Genomic DNA, 26,273 nt, shown 5'->3' with positions numbered 1-26,273 from the left:
GCTCCTCGAATCACTATTGTATGGTGGTCCATCAGTTCCTCCTGGATACCAGTCACTTACTGAGACTTTTTCAAGAGCTGCTTCTTCTCCCCAACCTTCTACTTGGTCATCTAGTTTATCTACATGTACCTTTCAGATCATGAATTCCATAATTGAAGCACTTATGACATCAGAACAAAAAATTCACATGGTTTTTGGTAATTCAAATAACCCTCAAGTAACCTCGACTGGTGTTTATTATCCGCTTGGAGGGAAACCACCTTATCCTCCACCTATAGGACAACCTATTATTGGGGGTCAACCCTTTTCCAGAACTTATGGTCAGATGCCTCAGCTTGGTCTAGGTCAACTTGTTGTAAATCAACCTTTATTTGGTACTCCTTATACTAGGACGAACACTATTTGGAATCCTACTTTTACTCAACAATATGGTCCAGTTGCTCCACAAGTGCCGCTTTATCAACCTACTCAGACTACTTGACAAAGTATTCCTCAAATATCTATTCAAGTATTGTCGTACCTGTCCAGTAGCCTGTTCAGGGGATTTCACAAACAATTGTTCAACAACCCGTCCAAGGAATTGCTAAAACACCTGTTCAACAACCAATTCAACGACCTGTTCAAATTTCACCACAGACACTTGTTTAAACACCTATTTCATAGTCGGTTCCACGTTATCCTCAGACACCTATTCCAAGAGTATCACAAACGATGGTTTTAGATACCCCTCAAACATATGTTCCTTAGAATACTTAAGCAATCTTGAAGGCTTCTGCTTATCAAACTGTTCCTACGGTCCAATCTATACCACAGATTCCTATCAGGCAACCCATTGTAGGAACAATGCAAACACCTTTTTAATGTCAAGCTTTCCAAAACCCAACTTTTCAAGGTCAAGCTTACTGGGTTCCACCTTTTAAAGGACAAGTTTTTCAAAGTCCACCTTTCCAAGGTCAAACTTTCCAAAACCCACCTTTTCAAGTTCAAGTTATTCAAAGTCAACCTATTCAAATTTAATTTTTTCAAGGTCAACCTTTGCAAGTTCAACTTGTACAAGGTAAATCTTACTTAGGTCAAATGGATAAAGCTCAACCTTTTGAGAGTCAACCATTCCCTGGTCATACTTATCAAGTCCCTGTTCAACCTCAACTCAGTATGGTTCACCCTAGTTACCTTGGTGGAATTCCAATTCCAACTATCCAAGATATCCTGGGTATCCTCCTCCTCGAGTTGGTCTTAACCCACAAGATTATCAAACTTTACCACAAGACCCTAACCGACAGTTACCGTTTATTGCAACCCTATATTTACCAGATTTATCTCGGTTAACAAATGATCCTATTTATTATTATCCTTATTGGTCGATGATTCCTACCAAGTTACCGAGTGACATACCCAAATTTGAAGGCAAATTGGGAGAATACCCATCCAATCATGTGATGACATATCATCTTTGGTGTGCATCGAATTCTTTAATTGATGATTCCATTTGTCTCGCCTTTTCCAACAAAATTTAACCAGTTCGGCAACCAAATGGTACATTGAGCTACCTCGCGCCTCTTTCCATAACTTTAACTCCCTGGCAACAACATTTTTAACCCACTTTAATTTACTGATCCATTATGATACTGGTACTGAACTATTGACTTCTTTAAAAAAATAAAAATTGACTCACATTTCCAATCATATCCATGAATGGAGACGTAGATGATGATTACTCAAGGTTTTTATTTCATATCAGATTTTAGTTGAGTTTTTTACGAAGTCACTTCTTCCAGCTATTACCAAGGATGTTGCTAAGGGAGGTGTTGTCACGGAAGAGTAGGTAATTTCTCATGCCTAGTATTTAGACTTAGTTTACACCCAATCTGGCACTTTGTACAAGAAAATCCTGAATTTACCATGCCCTACAGGTGAACCAATCATTATGTCTCCTACAATATCTAATGTCGTTGATGGTATAATAGGTTTTTTTAGCCAACAGTCTAAGGGGAAAAAGAAAAATTCTAAAATTACTCAGACTTTGGCCATACAAGATACACCATCTGAAATCCTTTCTCTGGAAACTATTTTCAAGATTAATGTTGTAGAATCATCTACCAACAAGTCCAAATCAACTAGAGGTAAAAAGAAGGGGAAAGGTAAATCGAAACAAAATGCTTCTTCGAAAGAGAAACCTACTAAAATTGAACCTATTGACGAAAAACAAAAACCTCGCTATCCTTTCCTTATTTTCAATGACGATTGCTATACGAAGGAATGCCCACATCGAGCAAAGGTTTCTAAATTCATTAAAGGTTCTCCAACTCCCATTGTTTTGAAGGATCCATTTCCTTCTCAATATAGAAAAATGGTTTCTCATAACACATCTTCCTCTTCCACATCACAAGATATCATGATGATGTCTTCACAGCAAGTTATGGTAGCTACGAGATCAAAAGATTATAGGTCTAAGGGTCCTATTGACAATGGAAATGAGGCTAGTTCATTTGGTCAACCTTCCAATTCAATTCCTCCTCCTCATTCTAAACCATTACAAATTGAGAAAACAAATCCTGACATGATGATTTGACAACCTCCCAAAGGTGTGCTTCAAAAATCAACTTTCAACCTACGTGCTAGAGTTGCACAAAATTATAACATTTTTGAAGACCTGACTATGTCTCCTTCCGCAATGTCATCTCTGGAAGTGCTGCAAACATGCTCGGCACAATGGAATATTTTATTGTCACCCATAGAAGCTACCGATAAGTAGGACTCTAACCTAATTATCTTTGATCTTGAGAGTCATATCTCGAGACTCCCTCATCAACTAGCATTCCAGATTCCAGTTTTTGTTAAAACTAGATGAGTATTTCACACAGTTGTTAATGAAGGAGCTTCTACGTGCATTATGTCAATTGCTTGTTGGAAAGCTTTAGGTTCTCCAACCATCAATCAGTCACCTACCACTCTGAAAGCCTTTGATGGAAGAGGTTTTCATCCTTATGGAATCCTGAATGATTTGCCCATAGATCTAGAGGGAAAAACAATTGCCATCAAATTTGAAGTTGTTGATGCTCAGCTCGATTACAACCTTTTTCTTTGTTGAAGTTGGACCTATGCTATGTCAACAGTGGTCTCATCACTTTTTCAAATGATATAATTTCCTCACAAAGGGAAAATTGTCAAAGTAGACTAATTGTCTTACTACACTTCAGACCCTAACTCTACGGGTAGCATACCTTTTGTTAGAAAAATGAATACTCTTTATGAGGATATTGGTGTTGGTTTACTCAAAGACTCATCACTGATGGGAACCTTTGTGCTCCCTCCACCAAATTTTCCTTCTAATATTGCCGAGGTTAACATGATTACATCAAGCACTACGGAATCTTTTTATTTGTGGATAGTGCCTTTAGAGTTTGAATTAGACTCCTATGGTAATGAGATGCCTTTGACACTTTTTGAATTGGCTTACTAGGCAGTTCAGTCATCTTCTGACCCTTCATATTCTGACATTGATTGAGTGAATGCGATCAATGCTGATTATTCTCCTTTACCTTGGTTAGAACAGGTTTCACTCCCCGATCCTTTCGATTATATGTTTCCAACAGAAGAAAGTATCATGGAGGTCATGACTTTGAATGAAATGCCATGGAACAATTACCATCATCGTTCATCTTTTCTACCTAACCCTGATAAAATCAAGAGTGATTTTTCAACTATGTTTTCACCTGAGATAGTAGATAGTCTAGAATCGCTCATTTAAATTTTTCAAGATGACTCCGAAAGGAATTTGGGAAATATATCTACAATGATTACTATTGACATCTAAGTTAAAAATGGAATCGTTGAAAATATTCACATAGGAGCCTCATGCTCAATTGAAGAAATTCAAACATATAAGGCCCTATTTCAAGAATTTTGTGAAATTTTTGCCTGGCCTTATGAGGAAATGCCACTAGTTGACCCAAGCATTGTAGTACAAGAAATTAAGACGTACCCAGATGCTAAACCTATCAAACAACGATTACATCTAGTGCATCCTTGAAAAGCTGATGCGATTAAAGTTGGGGTTGAGAAACTGCTCAAAGCAGGCTTCATCTTCCTTGTTCCCTTAACTGATTGGGTGTCCAATATCATAACTATTAAAAAACAAGCAGGGAACCATTAGAGTATGCGTCAATCTAAAGGAAATTTATCCTACTCCCTATATCGATCAAATCATTGAGTAATGTGACAAAAATGAAATGTTTTCATTTATGGATATATTTTATGGCTACAATCAAATCAACATACTCCCAACTAATCAACACAAAACCACAGTCATCTGCCTATGGGGGACTTTTCCTATCAAAAACTCCCATTCAGTTTGAAGAATGTTGGTGTAAATTTTCAAATTTCTAGCTCATTCACTATGACGAGAAGACCATCAAATGAATTTGAGATCAATCTTTATCATATGTCGTCATTAAAATATTCGCTTGAATCCACATAAGTGTGTTTTCTGTGTGTAATCTGGTTGATTTCTAGGATTTTTCATTTCAAAGGAAGGAATTCGTGTCAATCCGTTGAAGGTTGAGGCTATGTTGAATCTACCTCCTCTTTCCAATCTTCACCAACTCCAAAGTTTGTAAGGGAATGTAAACTTTCTATGTCGATTTATCTAGAACTACGATGAGTTAAATAAAGGTTTTACTCGATTTTTGAAAAATGGCATCTCATTTCTCTAGGATGAAGTTTCTCAAAAGGCATTTGACACACTTAAATATGCGTTGACCCATACACTATTGTTGCATCCTGCTGGTTATCACCGAGACTACTTTTTATACTTAGCCGCATCCGATGCCACCATTGGTGTTATGGGAATATTACACCCTAGGGTATGGTTTGAGAACCCCAACAGATCGAAGGGAATACATCAACAAGAAACAAGCAAACAAGAAATCCTAATTCTTAAACTACTAAAGTAGGATGAATAGATAGTACCCGAAGGTCCTACGTTTGAGGATATTCCTGTAGGGTCCAAAACCTATGCTTCCTCCAATGCTTCAAAACCTGCAACTCATTCAAGAAAAGCATATATACTAGCAGTAGTTCAAAGCATGTTCAAGATATAAATGTTAGATCATATAAGCATATAAGTATAAATCATGAAATCATACATAATTAGATCATAACATGAGTTAAAGCATAAAGATCATAACATTAGGAACAAGACAGAGTTTCTTTATTGATGACTGCAAAAGAATGTGGAAGAATACAGCCTGATTTGTCCACAACTCCAAGCGAAACCTTCCTCCAAATCCGTCCAGCCCAAGCCTCAACAATCCTCTTTCACAATCATACACATAGATTCCATATAAAGGAGATGGACATATCTACGAGGAAACAAGGGTTTCCTATAGCTGGGAGTGCAGGAGGCATAGGGATAAATTAGACTTGATCAAGGACTAATCGGATATAATATCAATATCCTATATTTCTCTTTCCCTTAGGCCTTCCCATGAGATATTTTTTCATATTTTAAATCATATATGCGGGTTGGGTATAGCTGGACCTATGTGTGCATACACTTTTTGAAGGGCAGAGTCGCATATCGAATTTAAAATAATGTTTTTAGATAAATGGACCAAGTATGAAGGGAAAGGTCTGCCCAAGACCATGTCTCAAAGCATCAAGTATAAAAGGGTGAGAAATGATGTTGTAATAGATGCCCCCTAATATATGAGGTCAGAAGGGGTACATGATGGTCGAAATGTATTAAGTGTATAGAAAGAATCATGTGAGGACTTGGGAGGAGATCACCAGATTCCAGCCTACCAAACCAATGGAAGAGATCAGAAAGAAAGCTCATGTCTAAGGTGGGCATACCCATGCTCAGAGATAGTAAAGCATGTCTGCATATCAAGTGTAGAGTGGATCCAATATGTATACAAGTACAAAGGAAACTGAGAAATACATAGTGGATCATCTGATCATAGCTGCAAAAGTACATATCAAGGCCATGCCATAATATCACATATAAAAGAACTGATCAATGATGTTGAAGGAGATATTTGATCATTGATGTCACATAATTGATCCTCAAAATACCAAGTCAAAAAGTGGAATAATGATACTGTATGCAACTTGGGTGCCAACATATAAAATGTTGTTGTGATGAACTGCAATATATAAGGTGGATGGTGTCACTAGCAGTAAACTGGAGGGACTAACAAGTGAACCAACAAAATGATGACACAATTTGAGGTCTTCACCGATCGCCATGGTACATTTCTACATTATGGAAATAAATTAGCCAAAGTCGACCATGTGAGAAATCGTTTGATTGTCGTTCATTGATGTAAACCATTAAGAAATGTGAGACAACCACTGATAATGATGACGAGAGTCAAGGTACCCCAGTACAACTTAACGAGTGTGAATAAATGAGTTGAAGCCAAACACTTGAGAGATTCTATTAATTAGGAGAAATTGATGTATTCTCACTGTCGATAGCGAAGGAGTCTACCATTGATGACTGCAAATCCTAAGGTATTGAAAAAGGAATCTAGACCTTGTTCCTAGAGAAATGAGTTGGAGTTAATGGGAAAAGCTATGCTGAAAGGAAGTCATTAAAGCATCACACATCAATCCAATGCGAGTGCAACCTGCAGGCCAATAATTTGGAAGGAATAGGATGAAGAAAGATGAAGTAACCATACCAAAGCACGTTTCTGGCATTCACAAGATGTGGTTAGTGCACGATAGAAACCCTCTGAACCAACCAACAATGAAAGCTGACATAGAGGTGAGGAATCCACCAATAGGGTCAAATGGAAACCAAGGTACTACGTGAATCCCAATGTGTGATAATGTAAGCTGACATCGAACACAAGGGAAACCATTCAGTCAAAGACCCATGATATTGATCAAAGCTGAGCACAAGGTCACCTATCAATGATGAAAATAGGGCTAGGGTGTGGCTCTAGGCCTATTCTCAGAGAAATGTGTCGAAGTAGATAAGAGTAGACCCGCCAGCAAGAAGCCAATGGAGACCTTCTTAACCAGCATGAGAAAAGGACCAAATAGCTGATGTGATACTAAAAATAACTCTAACAGACTGGGTATGGCCGAATGAAAATGAGTCAAGACACATTATAGAAAGGTTGACTCAGGTTTACTTCCCTTGAAAAAAAGCATGACTCAAATGTGATTTTATGGCAGCGTATGATAACTTTGTATAAGTTTGTCATGCAGGAGGCAGAAACAAACTCTCCATATGATTGGAAGAGATAACCAACTGGAGGAGTACTGACTCAATGACAAGGTTATGGCTCACCTAAGTCAAACTAAAGCCCATCCAGATGGAGTAAAGACTTGCTTTGAGTGCTTTGTTCAAGAGTGAAAAAACTAACAGTTGTTGCCATGAATTATAGAACTAAAGTTCTGTTCCCACTCTTTTTGGAATATATCATTTTGTTGTCTTTTTCATATTTAGAAAACTTGAAAAAGAATACAAGAATGCCTAGGGTACGATGGAAAGAATGAGTGTCCAAATACAAATGCGATAGTTCCTAAGAGAGGAACATTCATATGCTCAATGCAAGGTGATGAAACTAGTCAATATCACTCAAAGGAATGTTCTTTCCATGGGTATAAAGTGACAAGTTGCAAAGGCTAAGTGATTGCAAGATTGATTTTGCAGAAAGACATGGTCAAAAGGTGGCTTATACACGAGTCCAAGTGAAGCCAGCTTAAGGCCAAAAGATACAAATAGTCAACATGCAATGAAGAAGTACAACTCAACATGTGGGAGCCTCTAGGGTATAAAGCAAGAAATTTAGCGAAGAAGAAGGAGAATGAAGCTTCATAGCAAAAATTCATGGTGAGACTAAAGAGGACTCTCAAGCCTACTCAATATTTGTAGCATGGGAAACATATGTTAGCAAGGATTTAACTAGGAATACCATGTAAAGGATGTGTCTACCATCATCTCATGATTTTATAAGTCAGTGAGTGAAAATGGTTTAAAAATCATAACACAATGGGATCGACACTATGGAAACATATCGCAATATGGAGGCTAGAATGCATAATGCAACAGAAAAAGTGATCTTCCTTAACCTATATGCCAGTGAAAAAATTGATACCTGCCATGATGGGTCAATGATCATGGAATCAAAGTGGTAGAAAAAATCTCAAAGTCTTCAATTTAACCTGAAAGACAACCTATCCCAACACTCAAAGCCAAAAGGTCACAAAGTTTATAAAATTAAAAATAAAACATAAACTTTGTAAAAGTGGGTTTTTAAAAGTTTTTGAAATTATAAGTTATAAATAGACCTTTTGGCTTACCAAACCTCATTTTTGTTTTAGAAAATTGAGTGCAATAGCTCTAGAGAAAAGACCGACAACCACAATCTACCCCATTTCTCGGCCCAAACTGCTACCAAACTTCCAAGTAATCCCCTAATTCTATTTCTCAATGAATTTTTGTACATTTCAAGTATTTTTTTAACAATTTTACTGTAGGAATTTTGTTTTTATATTTTTACTCTACGCGTACGTGGGTTGGGCTGTGTATGAAGTGAACCCGCATGTGCACAGTGAAAAATTTTAAATCATGAATTTTAATGGATAAAAATGCTTGAAACTGCAGGATGGCAATCACATGGAAAGAAAGAGAGCACAATGTTGTAGATAAGGAAGTAATGAATGATCCATTAGCACTAGATGTAATGAGAGGATGTGGATTATTGAAATTTTTCAAAATGCCAAGTATGAAAACCAACACAAGGTTGCTAAAAATGCTTGTCCATTACTGGGATACAGAAGAAGATGCTTTTATGATTGATGAGATGCCCCTACACATTGAAGTAGAAGACATCTACTTCATTACTAGACTTTCCTAGAGAGGAGAGCCATTCAATTTGCAAGGAAAGGCTCAAGGAAGCCTTAGCATGGATGATTACATTCACAATTACTACCTCATAAACAATGAGAAGGTAGGGATACAGATCCCAGTAAAAAATGTGGAGAGTATGCCCCTTATAATTCTCCTTTTTACTATCATGAGGGTAGCAGGATCAACTTCATTGCACCAAGCTTCACGTGTGACAATGAGCTTGGCAGTAGATTGCCTCACCATAGTTTTTGATTGGTGCACAACCCTCCTAATCAATCTGAAAAACAACTCACTTCTATTAAGAAGAGTAATACCAAGCATTTTGGGTATGGTACTATCCTTTGCACTTTCTTCTTTGAGAGGTTACCAGGACTTTGACCCAAAGTCATTTTCACCATTAGAAGCCAAAGAGGTCCACGAATGGGTAGATGGGTTGATTTGATGAAGATACTAGGGGGTGGTGAGGTCCCTAAAATGACATTTGATGACGAGTTTTTCGTTTGGTGGGAACAACAAGTCATTGCCATTGAGGACTACCCCTATGTAGGCATGGACTTTAGAGTGGATCCAAATCTAGTGTTTCCACCCAGTGCTACATGGGGTGCCATTGGTAAAATTATTTTTAAGTTTCTAATGTTGTTTGATTTTTTTTTGGATTTCAAAATTATGAATTGAAATTATTTCTGATGAGACAAAAATTCTTAAAAAAATTTTTGATCATGATACAGATGTGGGACCAGTAAGACCTGAGGGTCTACCCAAGAATAGGCATCGTGGAAGAGATGCAGAGAGTGTCGTAGTTGAGACTAAGAGAGTCCTCCATACCGTACATAAGAACTTGGAGAGATTAACTCACTAGATACCTATGGGAGCGATAAAGGATCTACCAGAGGCTATGCAGAGACGCGTGGTAAGAGTACCACGAGATTGGGTGCCACTCTCCCGAAGGGTGGCTATTTCCATCATCTTCTTCTGAGATGCACATCCGGGGCTAGACACATAGATATAAATTAGAGATGTCCAGATCTTTGGGATAGACATGATTGGGCTTAAGCCCTAATTTTGTAGGACATTTTGTCCCGATTTTGTATAATATTTTGAACATAAAACTTCTATCTATATACAAATGGTTTCATGATGTGATGATAATATATACAAATGATTTCTTATTATTTTTTATTTTAATGTGATGAATGATTAATATGCCAATCTAATGCTTGATTAGCTATGGAATCCACAAAGTAATTTTTTGATTGTGGAATATGAATAATTGTGATAAAATTAAATGATATTTGTAATAAACGTACTCTCAAAAATTGGCTATATAAATAAGGATCTCTCACATGTTAGATGTTATTTAACTGAGACATCACCAGTTGTGAGTCCAAGTATACAACTAACAAATCAATACCAAGAGATATTTCTTCAAATAGTAAATTAACAACAACAATATATTCGGCAACATTGTTTGAAGCAGGGCCGATACATATGCCTCTTGAAACCAACAACTGACTGGATGGATAGTAAATCACCCAAGCCGCGGAAGCCAAATTCTGGGTATGTTGACTAGCACCATCGACGAACCCTAGATATACCAGATCATCCATCAATACCTACCAAAGCAGATAAAAAATATTGATATCACTATGAAACCTATAGACATATATGCACAAATATATACAATATCTACAAGAAAGAAAATGTTAGGTAGAAGCCTAGGCATAATACTTCTTAAGATAGAGCCCATTTCTAGGCTCCGCCAGCTTGTTTCCATCAAAATCAACCAATTCATAAGCTCCTTTTTTCAAGACCTTTTTAACGATAAAAGGACCGTACCACATGGGTTTAAACTTACCTGCCCCCAAGGCATCTTTGTCTTGGTCATAGACCAAGACAAGGTCACCTTCAGAGAAAACCCTAGGACGCACAACCTTATCATATTGGATCTTCACTCTCTTTTTATGAGCTTCGTTAATTGTGGCTGCATCTCGATGTTACTCGTCAAGATGTTCCAAATAAATGAGGTATTCTTCAAGAGTAGAAGTGTTTGGAAGAAGTTCTACAACTAATTTAAGAGAAGGAATTTCACATTTTGAAGGGAAGATTGATTCCAAACCATAAACTAGTTGAAAAGGAGTGAAACCTGTAGCAGTCTTAACTAACATCTGGTATGCCCAAAGCGTAGGATATAACATGATATGGCAATTGGATCAAGCTTTGCTAATTGTTCTTTGCAGGATAAATTTCAGGGACTTATTCACGAATTCCACCTAATCATTGGCCTGAGGATAGTAAGGAGATGAATGCTCCTACCAGAAACCAAACTAGAGAGCCAATTCAACCATAATCTTGTTATGGAAATGAATGCCATGGTTAGTGACAATCTCCTTTGTAATACCGAAATGATAAATGACCTGGTTGGAAAGAAACAGGGCTGATGTTTCACTATCATTCACAATAGTTGGCATAGCTTCAGCCCACTTAATAAAGTAGTCCACTGCTACAATAATATACTTATGACCCTTTGTCGAAGGCAGGTTACAAGTTATAAAATTAATGCCCCACTTTGTGAATGGATCGACGGTAATAACAGGAAAGAGAGGAGCTAGATGAGCACACATTTTCTAAGTATAAACCTGACAAGGATGACATTTTTTGACCGCTTCAACATAATCTTTGAAAATTGAAGGCCAAAAATACCCTGCATGCAAGATTTTTTGGGTTGTAGCAAGCCTAGATAGATGACCACCACAAGCTCCACTATGGCAATCATTCAACACTGACTCAACTTCTTCTAAGGTTAAGCAACATCTAAGGATTGAATCAACCCCACGATGATATAAAGTGTCACCGATAATAACATAAATTTTAGCTAAGTGACACAATTCCTTTGCTTATCATTTGAAAAAGTGAGAGGAAACTTCGAAGTCTGAAGATAAATTATAATATCGTCATACCAAGTATCTTGTGAAGAAATAAGGAAAATATGTTCATCAGGGAATGATTCCTCATAAACCATTTCTTCTTCACAAGGCAACTCTGAGATTAGTTTCGCAAATACGAAAGATTTCTTAGATTTGGGTGAGAAGAACTCGAGATCGAATTCTTGTAAAATAACAATCCATATGTTATATTTCCCCCAACCACTCGCCTATTGAAAACAAACTGAAATGGGTTGACAACCGCTAAGACAAAAGTATTTCTAAGAAAAATATAGTGTCGAAGTAGCTGGACAACATGAACAGTTGCCAAAGGTAATTTATCTATAAGAGAGTATTGTAATTCAGGACCTACCAAGCCTCGGCTTAGATAATAAATCATGTGCTCATGGAGAGCATCATCTTCCTGAACCAGAACCATACCGATGGTTGATTCTGCCACTACGCAATATAAGAGGAAATCCCTGCTATAATCAAGTGGACTCAGTAAAGGAGCAGAGGTCAATGCTTTTTTCAAAGCATTGAATGAGCACTGAGTGAAATTGTCCCATAGAAATGGAACTCCTTTCTTCAAAAATCTCATAAATCCCTTTGTAATCTCAGCATAATTGACGATAAATCTCCTCAACAAATTGGCTTTTCCTTGGAGACTTTGAAGTTGACAGATGGTAGATGGTGGAGGCTATTGAAGTATTGGCTCAACCTTGAAAGGATTTATGCGAATCTCTTCAGTATATACTATGAATCCCAATAACCGTCCAAATGTGACAACGAAAACACATTTATTCGAATTCAACCAGATTTTATAATAACTATATTGCTCAAAAACTAATCGAAGATGATGAGGATGATCAATTCTCTTTTGAGAAAAAGCAACTAAGTCATCCAAATAAGCTTTGATGATATGTTTGATATCATGAAAAGCGTATGACATGGTCCACTGAAAAGTTGCTCCAACATTTTTAAGGAAAAAAGGCATCTTTTTGTATGCAAAGGTACCCCAGGGGCAGATAAAATTTGTCTGATGCTAATCTTTAATACATATAGTAATTTGATTATAACTCAAGAAACCATCCATCAAGGAGAAAATCTCATTTCTCACACATTCATCGATAATCTTATCAATAAACGTTGTGGGGAAATTATCTTTAGGACAAGCCTTATTTAAATCCCTAATGTCTATGCATACGTGGATTGTTCCTTGTTTTTTATCAACTGAGACTAGATTTGAGATCCACTTAGTCAATAGAACGGGGTATATGAAACCCACCTTAAGTAGATTCTCAACCTTGGCTTTGATAGTTTCCACTTTCCTAGGTTTTACTGGTCGAAGCTTTTGCCGTATAAGATTTGCATTCATGTAAGTCTTGATCTCATGCTGGAATATTGATGGATCAATTCTAGGAACACATCACATAACTCTTTAAAAATATCGGTATAAATTTGAATCTCTTCAGGGGAGCATTTGGCTTCGATGAAAACATTCTCAATTATATTGGGATTCCTAGAGATGTTCATTGGAATAGTTTCCAAAATGACCGACATGTTACATTCTGCAAAAATCTGTGTTGGAGCCAAGGGGTTTAAAATTGTGTAAACATCACCAATTGACAAAGGACTAGACAAACTTGATTCTACTTCACGCAAGTCTGGGAAAAAATATGACCAATGATGCAAATCATCCCACGGTCTGTTTATACCTGTCATTGCTTCTAGGATTGCTTCCTCAGATGGTAAAACAATATCAAGGTAGTTCATAGAAGAAGTAGAGTCAAGAGTCCAAGCCAGAGCCACATCTCCATTGAAATCCTTTGGTGAAAGAGGAGTAGGATCAGAATATGCAGTATTAACTATGAATTCATAAGTAATTTTAGCTGCAGACATGGGATATGCCATTCCACCCACTTGCCCATATTCAAATGTGGCTATAGAAGAGGGTAAGGGCTAAGGATCCAAACATAATGAGTTCTAAAGAAATCTCTTCGAGAAGGGGCTTTGGATGATGAAATGGCATTTATTTGAACAATAGGAGAAGGAAGATCAAAAGTACTCGTCAATGAGGAACACATTCCAACTCCTAAATTCTCAACAGGCTACTTGGAATTATTCAATAAGGGAACAGAAGAATCAGAGGATGCATTGGATTCTTTTAGAGAATACTCGATCTTATCAACAATAAAAATTTTCCCTTCATGGGGAAAACATAGGATGCAAAATAATGATTATACAATGGCATCCATTTCATAAATCCAATTTCGTCCCAATAGAATATTATAATCCAAATTCACATCGATTATTTCTACCTTGATATTAAACACCTTGCCCCCAACACAAATAGGAAAGGCTGGAATAATTTCATGTGGCCTATGAGAATGATCATCGAATGTAGTCAAGAGAGTAGGTGAAGGAACAACTTGAGGAGATTTGATAGATTTCCAACAAACAATCAACACGACACACATGGAAGCACCCTAATCAAATACAGTTCGAAAGATATTGATCTTTCAATAGAATCTGAAAAGCCATGTGATGAGGTAATATCTTCTTAATATTTGACATGCCAAATGTAACAATAAGAGAGTTTTTCAGATCTATTGCCCCAATCACAGTGAGAATCACACTCCTTTGTGATGGAGATGACTTGGTACCTCTAACGCATAAATTGCACAAGGACTTTGAGCCAAATCTTCAAAAATGGAATAGTTCTAGGAAGCCCTGGTATTAGGGTTAATCGTCGAATGTTTTGCAAAGTCTTTTGGCATCAGAGGTATAGGCTCAACTACGGACCTCTCAATATGGAGGGGCTCTGGAACATCGGGAGCAACCTTAGCCTTATAGGATTTTGGTTCACCATAATCATGTGATCTTGTAGCAACATCAACATGAGAACTCATCATGTATACATTCGATGGATTTTCCCCTTCTTGGTTGCTCCCTATGGGGGTTTTAGTATTAGCATTCATGCCAAAAAACATTTGTTGCCCTTGGGGAAAAGTGTTAGTCAGAACAACATGGGAGCTAGAAGAACTCTTCTGCACTAACAAGCATTGCGAATCCTAAATCTTAGGGCAAAGGTGAGTTAAATGGTCTCCATTGCACAATTTGCAAGGAAACTTAACTTTCTTTTTGGACTCCTTTTTACCCTCCCCAATATTATTACTGGGTTTGTTCACATTACCCTTCCCATCCTTATCTTTCTTCTTACCACGTCCATTTTTCTTCCCATCAGATTGTTGATTTTCTTTGGGGTTAGAAGATTGGACAACATTAATAGCTGAAGGTTGAGAATGCATAGGCACTAATGATGATGCCTAAATCAAAGAAGGAATTTCTAAAGTCAACTGCTGCAATGGAATTAACAGGTTAGCCGTACTGTTATTGATCAATCTAACTATTTCATCGGCATTGGGACCTGGCTTTAGTTTAGCTAAATCAATCTTAGATTGAGGAGCATCAGGAAAAATATTTTCAAGAATCCTAGATTCAGAATAGATAAGTTCTAACTGTTGGGCTCTAAAGATAGATTGTTCTTCAGTGAATACTCTAGAGAGTGATACATCCTTAGAAATGTCTAGCTGTAAAGATTTTAAAAACCATTCGAGAAGGAATTCATTAGGAATATAGGCTTTGATGAGTCTCTTCCTTCTTCGCCATTCCTGAATATGGTCAAAAATAGGAATTTCCTTATCTTATTGGAAACTATCCAATAGCTTAGTTCTAGCATCAATGACAACTGAAAATGGTTCAAAAACATAGTAGCCAGTTCACCAAATGAAGCAAAGTTACCCACATTAATCTTGATATACCACTTAGCAGCATTTCCAATTAAGGTGTGTTGGAACAATCTCAACCTGATTGAATCATCAATTAGGGAGTTATATGAACACCATAAATGGAATGTTGTTATATGGTCAGTTAGATCCTCCCCATACTTTCCCTCAAATTTTGGAATATCTGATGGAAGTTTGGTGGGAATCGGAGGCCAAGCTAAATTATATCGGATCAGATCGTTCATCAATTTTGAGAGATCTAGAAAATTTTTGGTTTCCACGAATGGTAAGCATGAAGGAGCTTGAGAATTACACCCACCATAAGTAGGATTCCCAACATTTTGAAAAGAATATCTTGGATTTGTAAAGGCACTAGGTTGCTAAGGATTATTTGTAGAAGACACTGCACTGTAAGAAAAACCTTGTGGTCCAGAAAAATTCGAAGTTTTACCACCTCCTGCTGAAAGGTTATCATAACCATGAATATTTCCCCTAAGCGAAGTATTAAAAGGAGAGGAGAGCCCTTGCTAAGGGTTCCACGCATTGGCGAAGGAAGAATAACCCTGAAAGGAACTTATAGAGGAGTAAGGCATGTGCCCCTATTGACCAAAAGAAAACTAATTCTTGATTCCCAAACCACTAAAATAAGGGTTAGTCCATCCTTGAAAAGGATTATAACTTTGACCTTGAGAGGAGAAAGGAAGAGATACTAAAGAAGGATTTGAATGAGGTATATGACCACTTCCAAAAGGAAAACCCTAAAAAGAGGCTGAACCACTAGCCATGGAAGTCATAGTTGTGGAAACAACTGATGGGATGGTTAGAGCAACCGAGGGAATTTCATTGGAAGGCATCCCAAAGGCGAAGGAACCAGTGTGGGAAGAAAAGGCTTCGGTGCCCCACTCAAATATGGAATGGAGGTAGAGCCAAATATTGCAGTACTAGGAGTGATAGTATATATAGCAATAATACCTCCTCCTTGAAATGAAAGAGGAGTATGCTCACTAGTAGCACTCATAGCCGGATTCGTGATCCCAACAGTGGCCATCGAAGTAAAAAGACGATAAAAACCAAGGCTTGTTGGCCTATGAGCTAGGGTCCAAATTTCTAATAGAACATCTAGATAATTGAGAGGAAGAGGTGAAGAAGGAGTCATAGGGGACTCAGGAATCTATTCAACCTCAACTTTGTCTTATGACTGGAAGAGAACCTTATAAAGGACAGGCGTTTTCCTATCCAAATCATGACTTACACTAGGTCTGCCCTATGAAACTATAGCCTGAAGCGGAGGATCAATCTCTGATGTGTTTGTTGCTACCGATTGAAAATCACCAGCAGAATTGCTCCTACGCCTTCTAGAAGAAGGCTCATGTAGTGTCCCTTCTTGGTGAGATAACTTTGATGACACTTGGAGATGGTGATTTTGAAGTAGTGATATAAAGATTATGCATGTTAGACTTATATATATGCTTGTATGCCATAGACCTGGTTTAGGTTGGCTTAGTGGGTCTTGACCCAGGTTCAAAGTTAAGTTTTCCAAACAAATCCTTACACTACTGGCCCATTTGGCATCAACCCGCGGAGCGCGTACTGAAGTCTCACCCGAAGTAGTATGGGGGAGTGTTGGAACCAAGTTTCTGCACCCAAAGATGATTGTGATGTCATTTTCTCCCTAAACCTACCTTCGCACAAATCGATAAGCCTCTAAGGCTTATCGATATAACTTCCTTTAACCAACCTCTAGACCTTCGCAAAGGCCTACGACTGTCTTTCATGGACCTAAACATGTGAATCAACTAGTTATGCACCTCTGTAATTACCCTTAATCTCGTATTTACCCAGATCGGCTTAAGTGTTTGATAACTTTAACATGCCATAGGATATGCTTCACGTAAATAGTTATTATTACTTGCATTCATATGACAATATAAACCATGTAAAATCGCACATCAATACAATATTAATTCATAAACCCATCATTCATCATAACATAATAGCGCATTCATTCATAACAGAAATAAATAGACAAAACATAGGAATTGTTGGAATAATCTCTTTATTAATGCTTCTCTTCTTCTTACAAACTCAAGACTCCCCTGCGCACTTAGCTGCAGGTGTCCACGCACTCAGCTTGCGGACTCTACTCTAGGCCTCTATGCACACAGCTGCAGAGCCTCTCTTCTATTCTAAGACTTTTTTGCTCTTACTCTTAATAACCCATTACATCTTCATTGATCTCTACTATTACCCCTTAGACTCTCTAATACTCTCCTTCTTATACAATGATCTACTAAAGCCGACACAACTTACACAATAGAAGGGTAAAACCCTTTATGATACTTTACTATCTACATGCTTTGTGACCACATCTTGCGGAGACTTTACACCTTTTACAATAAAACTTGGGCTTTTTGCCCCAAAACATGGTCTTTTGCCCCAAAATTGACCCTAAGGGACCCTGTCCCAACAGGACCCGAACAAAAATATCGTGACTCTCCCCTGAGTCACTCTGTTGGTGCAGAGATCTTACTGCAGAGACCTCCCAGCTTGACTTGTGCTACTGCTACTTTAGTTGTGCTCTGCGTGGCTACCTGTTTGATCTGCTCCACCAGCTGCTCTGTTGCTGGTCCTGCATTGTCTTCCTTTATCTTCTGCTATGTTCTCTGTAGGCTTGCCAACTTCTCCTCAATGGTGGTAGAGATAACATAAGCCTCGTCTAGCCAAGGCCCCAATCTGGCCTTGAGGACCGCCTCTTTCCTTTTCGCTGCCTCCACCTGTTTGAGCAATGACTTTGCCTCATGCAGCTTGGCCAGTTGCTATGATATAGTGATGGTGTGCGTCGTCACTCTTGCTTCATCATACTACTACTACAATTCACGAGCTTCTGTATTCAACCTCTGCATGTTAGGATCTTCCTGGAGTATCATGACTACCTCCATGGACTACTCAAAGAGCACGGTGCAATCTGTCACTGTGGTATCTATTGCTACGACTCCACCCTTTACAACTGCTTTGCGTTGTTCTCTGACCTTTGGTGCAGTTGAAGGCTATGACTTCAACTTGAGCTCTATTATCTTTAGGTTTAGTTCAAATTGAACCTTGGCCACTTCTATTCTTTCTTCGCAAACTCCTACAACCAACTTCCTAATCTTGGCGTCCACTAACGCTTCCTTTGGGATATGTAGTTCAGGGAATGTCCTGCATGCCTCGGCCACCGTGGCTGCAGTTTCCTCATTCTGCACCTGCACTTTATTCCATGCTTCCAACGCTGCTGTATTCTCAATGAACATATGTTTGTTGTTGACCTTGTACTCGCTGATCATGCTCAGGACGCGTTTCTCTCGGGCCTTAATCTCTGCGATCACACCTGCTTGCAGTGTGTGAAGGAACTCACTGGGGAGCGTGGCCAAGTTGAGGCCCACATTCTTCAAAGTGCCAACCATAGCCTTGTCAGTGGCTGCCTTCATGTTTAAAGCTCCATCAGGGAACATGTTGGGTGCGGGATCCCCCAAGGGGCAGTTTTGGGGCTAAAAGCCCATATTTTGGTCAAATTTTGTAATCCAAGTGTAAAGACTCCGCATTTTGTGGTCGCGGAGCACGTAGGTGTTAAAGAATCATAGGGTCATCCACCCTTATTTTGGAAATTTAATGTCGGCTATAAAATATCTACCCATGGTCTGTAGACCATGGGATTGTATAAATAGAGCTAAGATCTAAGTAGTTTAAAAGGAAGCATCGACATGTATGATAGATAGCTCTGAAGTAGAAGTCTAAGTTTGGGTTGTAGCGTAGGTAGAGGCTCTGCAGCTGAGTGCGTGGATCCCTGCAACTAAGTGCGCAGGGTGGGTCAAGTCTGTAATCGTCCAGAATTATCAATAAAGAGAAGTATTCTACAATTTATGCGTCTTTACTTCCTGTTTATGCATCTTGTGATGTTGGGTATGAATTTCACTTATAATTCTTATATAATGTGCAAATGTATGTAAATGTGTTGGTTAAGTGAATGTAAGTAAGAAAATCTGGTTATGCAAAGCTAACTAAGATCGGTTAATAAGATAAGTAAAACACTCAGGCGAGTTAAAGAGATATCGCAGTTCGTTGCCCTAGAAACACGAAAGTCCCTAATCCGCAGGTTAGCGCTGTGCGAAAACCACTGTACCTTTCATGAAGGTATTGAAAGGTGGAACAGAGGGCTAGGCCACCTGTGTGAAGGTAGGTATAACCAGAATATACTGACATCACATCCACCTCAAGGTTGCAGAAACTTGGTTCCAGTATCCCCCCATACTGCTTTGAGTGAGACTTCAGTTCGCACCCCATGGGCTGATGTCGAAAGGGCTAGTAGTGTAGGGATTTGATTGGCTAACTAATGCTGAACATGGGTCAAGCCCCCTCAAGCCAACATAGTGCGACTTCTCAGAGATCCATTGAGAGAACCAGCTTTGCTACTTAAGTGGTCCCTAGTGCCAAACTGGTGGATGTCGCACTACTTTGTGCTGCACTTGCTTGGAGTCTAGTTGTTTAGATCTACAGCTCACGCAGACCCATTTGTATGGTGCTTAGTGCCTACTTCTGTTGCTCCTCAAACTGCTGCAGTAGTTCTTCTGTTGTGTCCCGCATCTTATCACCAATATCATCAAAGTCGCCCTCTGTCAAGGTAATTGGATCTAGCGATGACTTGGAGGCCTTTATCTTCTTGCGTGGTCCTTCCTTTTCCTACTCCCTATACCACTTCACTTGGAAGGGAGTGCTTTCCTGTTGATCTCTAGCGCCCTATTCTAACCGCTCTTCTTCCTCCGTTTGGGGCGAAGGATATTTTTGACTCCTCTTAGAGCCATACTCTTCCTGCTCTGCTTGTTCTTTTGCGGTGCGCTCCGCTTCTCCTTAGCTTCCTTTTTTTGCTTCTCCACGGACTTGCTACTCCTGATGACCTCATCAGATGCCATATGCCAGTCTGCTGGCCAATGCTTGATGACTTCTGCAATCACGTCATCCATGACCAGGTAGGGTAACTCAAACCATTTTTGGTTGAGGTCCTTGTGCACCTCGATGTAAATATGGTGGAAGTCTGCTTTGAACTCCACATACCCCGATAACTACTCGAACATGGTTGGTGACAAGCACAACTTTTGGTTGATGTCCATGCAAATACTCACCTCCATCAACACCCATAAGACTTTGCTTTCCGTTACCCTCGCAGCATCTTTCGTGGCCCAAAGAGATGCAAACTTTGTTGCTTCTGGTGAATCCTTCTCTACAGGAGGAAATTGGCTATCCTTCAGCAAATCCCACATGACCAACACTATTGAGAGCAACAACCACGAATAGTGAAAAGTCTTACTATCGTTTTGCACATCTCTTCAGATCGCGAGGAACTTGCTACACATGTAGCGCGTCCAGTTGAACTGTACGCCCTATGTGCACTAAACCACCAATGAAACCACCGGTACTAGCACCTCGTCCGCGCAACACTTTCTCATCACCTTGCCAGCCAGAATTTGCGTGGCAACCTTGACCGTGGGGTCAGTAATGTTGGTAATTGAATACCCACGCAGATTTTTGACAAGTTTAAACTTGTCCTTCATCTTCTCAGCGAGGTCGTGCTCACTCATCTTTCCACCAAATGCCTTGGCCAGATTCAATATTGAGTGCAGTAATAATGTGATCCTATGGATCAACATGTCAGTTATGGGGATCAACTCATTCAACCACAGGCACCCGTCGTGTACCAGACACAACAACTACTTGATGACAATTAGGTTTATGTTTGACCAATGGTAGTGCGGCACCCATAACAAGTTCAACAACCCTGACTTGTTAACTCCATGAATCCATTCCACTAGCTCCAACATGGTGACACCAGATTCTTTATAGAAAACCCTCTACATGAATGTGTCGGTAGCAAGGTGGGGGAACTGCTCATGGTCCGCCAAATCCTAGTCTTCAAGCTTCAAATGTGGGACCTGCGCCAAGTGCAAACCTTCAAAGGTAATATTCTCCAGCAACAGGGGAGTGTTGAGGGAGAATTGTCTGACATCTAGGTCCTTTGGGACCTTCACCTTGCCCTTTCGCGAAGGGATATACTCTGACAGCTTTGAAATAGGGTTTACTCCCTCAATATCTATGTCTTCCACACCTTCCTCCGCTTCCAAGTCTACCACCTTCCCCTTCTCCTTCGCGCTCGGCTTTTCTTTCCATTGCGCCTGTGTAGCTGCCTGTTTCCTTGGTGACTTGCTGCCTCCCACTCCTCTTAATGGTCTTTTGGTAGTCAAATCATGAACAATGACGATAGCGCTCACTTTCTGTCTACACTGTGTGGTCTCCCCTCCTATAGCGCAACTCCCTTCACACTTCTTCAGGTACTGTGACATCCTCTTATTTCACGTAGCTCTGCAACCCATGCAGTGTAGTTTATAATGCCGCGCCTCCTTGTAGTTTCTTGGAGCGCTAAGAATGTGTTACCAGCATGTAGTCATCGAGTCGAATCCCTAGTGTATGGCTTCAATCGACTACCATTTACCTTTCTTGGAAATGGATATCCATTTAATTTCACAAGCTGAACTGCTCCACCATTAGTAATCTCCTTGATCATATATGGCCCCAGCTAATGCATCTAAAATTTTCCTGGAAATTTATCAAACTTGCTGTCATATAATAAAACTAAATCATTTACCTTAAAGGTGGGCAGTTTGATGTGCCGATCATGCCAAGATTTTTCGTGTTCCTTCTGCACCTACTGATGGAATCCAGCCAAAAATTTATCTTCCTTGAGCTCTGTCAGCTGTGCGAGCCACTTTTCTAAGGCTTCGCGGTTTTCCATCCCTGTGAATGCTGCTATGCATAGACTAGGCATGATATACTCCATAGGCATCACAACCTCTACGCCATAGACCAACCTAAACAGTGTCTAACCCGTAAGCTTCTTACAAGTAGTTCTATAGGCCCATAACATGGCTGGTACGTGCACATCCCAATCATTCCTTTGCGCATTGCAAACCTTTGTCAGCACATTCTCTAATATATTATTAAACGCTTCAACCATCCCATTGGCCTGAGGATGATATGGCATACTCTTCTGATGATAAACTTGGAATTCTTCAGTCAGCACGCTGATCGTTTCATTAAGGAAATGTGTACCGCAATCGCTCATTAAAATCTTCGGGAAACCAAACCTGGTCAACACATATTCAAATAAGAACTTCGTAGTTGTTGCCCCTATACAGTCCTTCACGGGTTGTGCCTCCGCCCATCTAGTCAAATACTTAGTCATGGTGATGATATACCGCACACCCGTCTTCTTTCCTAGAGGCTGAATCGGTCCTACAAAATCAATTGCCCATTTCTCGAATGGCTACAATGATACCTATGGATTCAAAGGAAGCTCATCCCTCCATGATGGCCTACCAGTTCTCTGACATGCATCGCATGCCCTACAATATGCTTTGGAATCCTTATGCAATGTTGGCCACCACAACCCAATGCGTAAAATCTTCTGCATTGTTGCTTTTCCTACATAATGGCCTCCCGCAGCTCCTCCATGAGCTTCATCTAGGATAATACTTCGTTCAAAATCAGGCACATAGCATCATAGTATCTCTTCCAATCTGATCTTATACGAGTGACCCACAATAACATAAAAATCTGTCGCGTGCACCACCAATTCCTTCTTCTATTGACTCGTGTATCCCTCTAGAGCCATTCCTGTGGTCAAGAAGTGGATAATGTGCAAAATGATTCTTTTCTATGCACATCGCAAAGAGTTGCGCGTCAGGCAATACTTCCTCCAAATTAGTAGGCTCCTCTCCTGTTTCAATGCGCAACAGATGATCGGGCCTTGCATTTAATTGCCTTGGATTCACAATGACTTCGAAATCATACTCTTGAAACAACAACAACCATCTACATATTTTCCCCCCCACCGTAGGCTTGTTGACTAGGTACTTTAATGTAGAATGGTCTGTATACATTTGAAAGTGTCCCCCTAGCAAGTAATGCCTAGACTTCTGGAGCGCGTACACCATAGCCAACCCTTCTCGCTCTGTCGTCGAATAATTCTTTTCAACCTTCGACAACTTCTTGCTTGCAAAGGCTATCAGGTGATCTAATTCTCCTTCACCGGCATGTGTTAGTACTACTCCCAGGCAATGCATGACGCATCCACATGCACATGAATCTCCTTCTTCCAATCCGGGAAGACTAGGATTGACGTAGTGACCATTTTCTCCTTTAATACATCCAGACTCCGCTGAAATTCTTCATTCCAACAGAATGTAGCGTCCTTCTTCAACATTTTTTCCATTGGTGCAGTAATCTAAGCATAGCTCTTGATGAACTTTTGATAATATTCAATATGACCTAGTGTTGCACGCAACTATTTAACACTCCTTGGCATCCCCAAATTAATGATAATAACGATCTTAGCAGGGTCCACCATTACTCCTTGTCTACATACTAAATGAACCAATAAGATTACAAAAGGGACGCAAAATAAACACTTCTTCAAGTTTAGCGCAATATGATACCTCTGGCACGTATCTAGCATCAAGCACAAACTAGATACATGGTGTTTTACCAATCCAATCATTGTCCAATCGTCAAAATATACCTCCAAAAACTTGTGAATGAACTCTTTGAATGCTGCAAAGACTATGCGCGAAAATATTACCGGCACATTCTTAAGTCCAAAAGGCATTACCATATACTGAAAGCATCCCCACTCAGTCATGAAGGTAGTCTTACTCCTGTCTTCTAGTGTGATCTTTATCTAATGGTATCCAGAGAACCCATCAATGAACAAATATGCTTCTTGTCTGCCAACATTATCCAATACCTCATTTGTGAACGAAGTTGGAAAGGATCATGAACACAAGCATCGTTTGGCTTCCTAAGATCTAGACAAATTCTTATTTCATCCTTCTGCTTCTCTTCCTGAAATACCATTGGACTCACCCAATCATGTTCCTCCACTGGTTCAATAATACCCGCTGCCAACATCTTGTCCAACTTCAAGTGAACCTTTTCCTTTTACTTAGGATTAAGGCGATATTGCCTCTACTTGACAGGCTTCGCGTTTGGTTTCAACATTATTTTCATCACTCCTAAATCTCAGATTACGCCCTTCAAGTCCGAAAAATTTGTAGGGAACAAATCCTAATATTCGCAAAGAAACTCAGTGACCTTATCCACCGTAGCATCATCCCAATAGTCCCTTATCTTTGCAAACTTCAGCTCTGCCTCTATTCCAATGTTCAATTGTCTAGTTTTTAGCAGCGTGGTGATATCTAGATTCTCTATCTGCAGCCCCTCAACTTCGTAGTGACCTTCTGCCTCTCAGATTCTAATGTTCCTTGGATCCTCCTCTTCTTCTTCAGCAGTCACATTGTAGCACTCTAGCGCATGGTGCAGTTGGGTTGTCCAATCTAGTTGAATCAAATCCAAGGGATCCTGCGGTATTCTGAAGATTGCTGCCTTGATCTCCTACAACACTTCATCGATGCACTCAGATCCATCCTCAAAGCTGAATTTCATCACAAATCCCTGTCTTAAAATGTCCCACTCATCAGTGTCATGGTGGAGCTCTGTTTCCAAGTACCAATTCATTGGTATTACCTCAAAAGTGTGATAGAACAAATGAACCCGCTCCGGTCGCGACTTTGCTCCATAAGCATCAGTCCATTTTGCTAAGTGATCACGTGGATCACTCCTCCCATTATATTTCTCTATCAATCTCACTTTTGGGTGACCAAACCGAACCCTCATCATTTTCTGTATTCACACCAGCAATCAAAATTGTCTTTATGTGTACCCCGCCATCTTGCGGGCGTAGCGTGCAGCGTGAAATCCAGTGCTTGGAAGCGATGCTTCTCAGGAACTTCCCTTTAAAATGCATCCAAAAATTTATCTACATTAATTATACCATCATAATAAGGCCAACTCCTTACCTCTGATGATACACAACCCAATGATTTAGTTATCATGTTACAGCACAACGTAGATACTTCATGCAACCGATTCTCCCAGTGTTCCAACTCCTCATCCGATTCCGATGTACAAGAGCTTTCACGGTCCCATGTAATGCATCCATCTACTGTCAAATTCACCCAATCTTGGTCTCGTGCCGGTTTTTTGTAGATCTGGTCCAAATCATCATCACTTTCATAATCGTGGATCGGTTCGGTATAATGCGAACCTTCTGCAGGGTCTAAAGGTACTACTAGGTGGAGCGATTTCCTTTCAAATGACATTGTCTGCTTCTTCAAATTGATTACCCCATTCATTTCAATATCCCAATCGATCCCAAGGAGTGCAAGGTAAGGATTACTTTCATCGAAAATCTCTATCACTTTGAAATCATCCAATGCGCTTGCGCTTTCAATATCTATTGTCACTCCCTGTAATCTTCCCATGGGGATAATCTTCTGCTGATTTTCCATCCTTAGTTGAATCAGAGACCACTACAGTGCATGTCTCCCCATTCTCTCCCATGTTTGTTTAGGAAAAACATTTTCATCTAACCTAAGATCCAAAATAACTTTTTCCATTTCATATTCGCCAATTTGCGTGGTGAGCCTCATCTCATGCCCTGTTCTTGCCTTATTCTTACCAATTTTCCTGACCATGCGTGGTTCCTCAGGAGAATTTTCTTTACAGGAACGTTTATTTATCAACTCTTGTAATCCTTTCACAACCTTG

This window comes from Pinus tabuliformis, chromosome 9 (assembly GCF_031772625.1).
Source record: "Pinus tabuliformis cultivar Carrire ecotype Pingquan chromosome 9, CPIR1, whole genome shotgun sequence".
Taxonomy (NCBI): Eukaryota; Viridiplantae; Streptophyta; class Pinopsida; order Pinales; family Pinaceae; genus Pinus; species Pinus tabuliformis.
The sequence above is the reverse complement of the archived record's forward strand: the minus strand, read 5'-3'. Positions refer to the sequence as shown.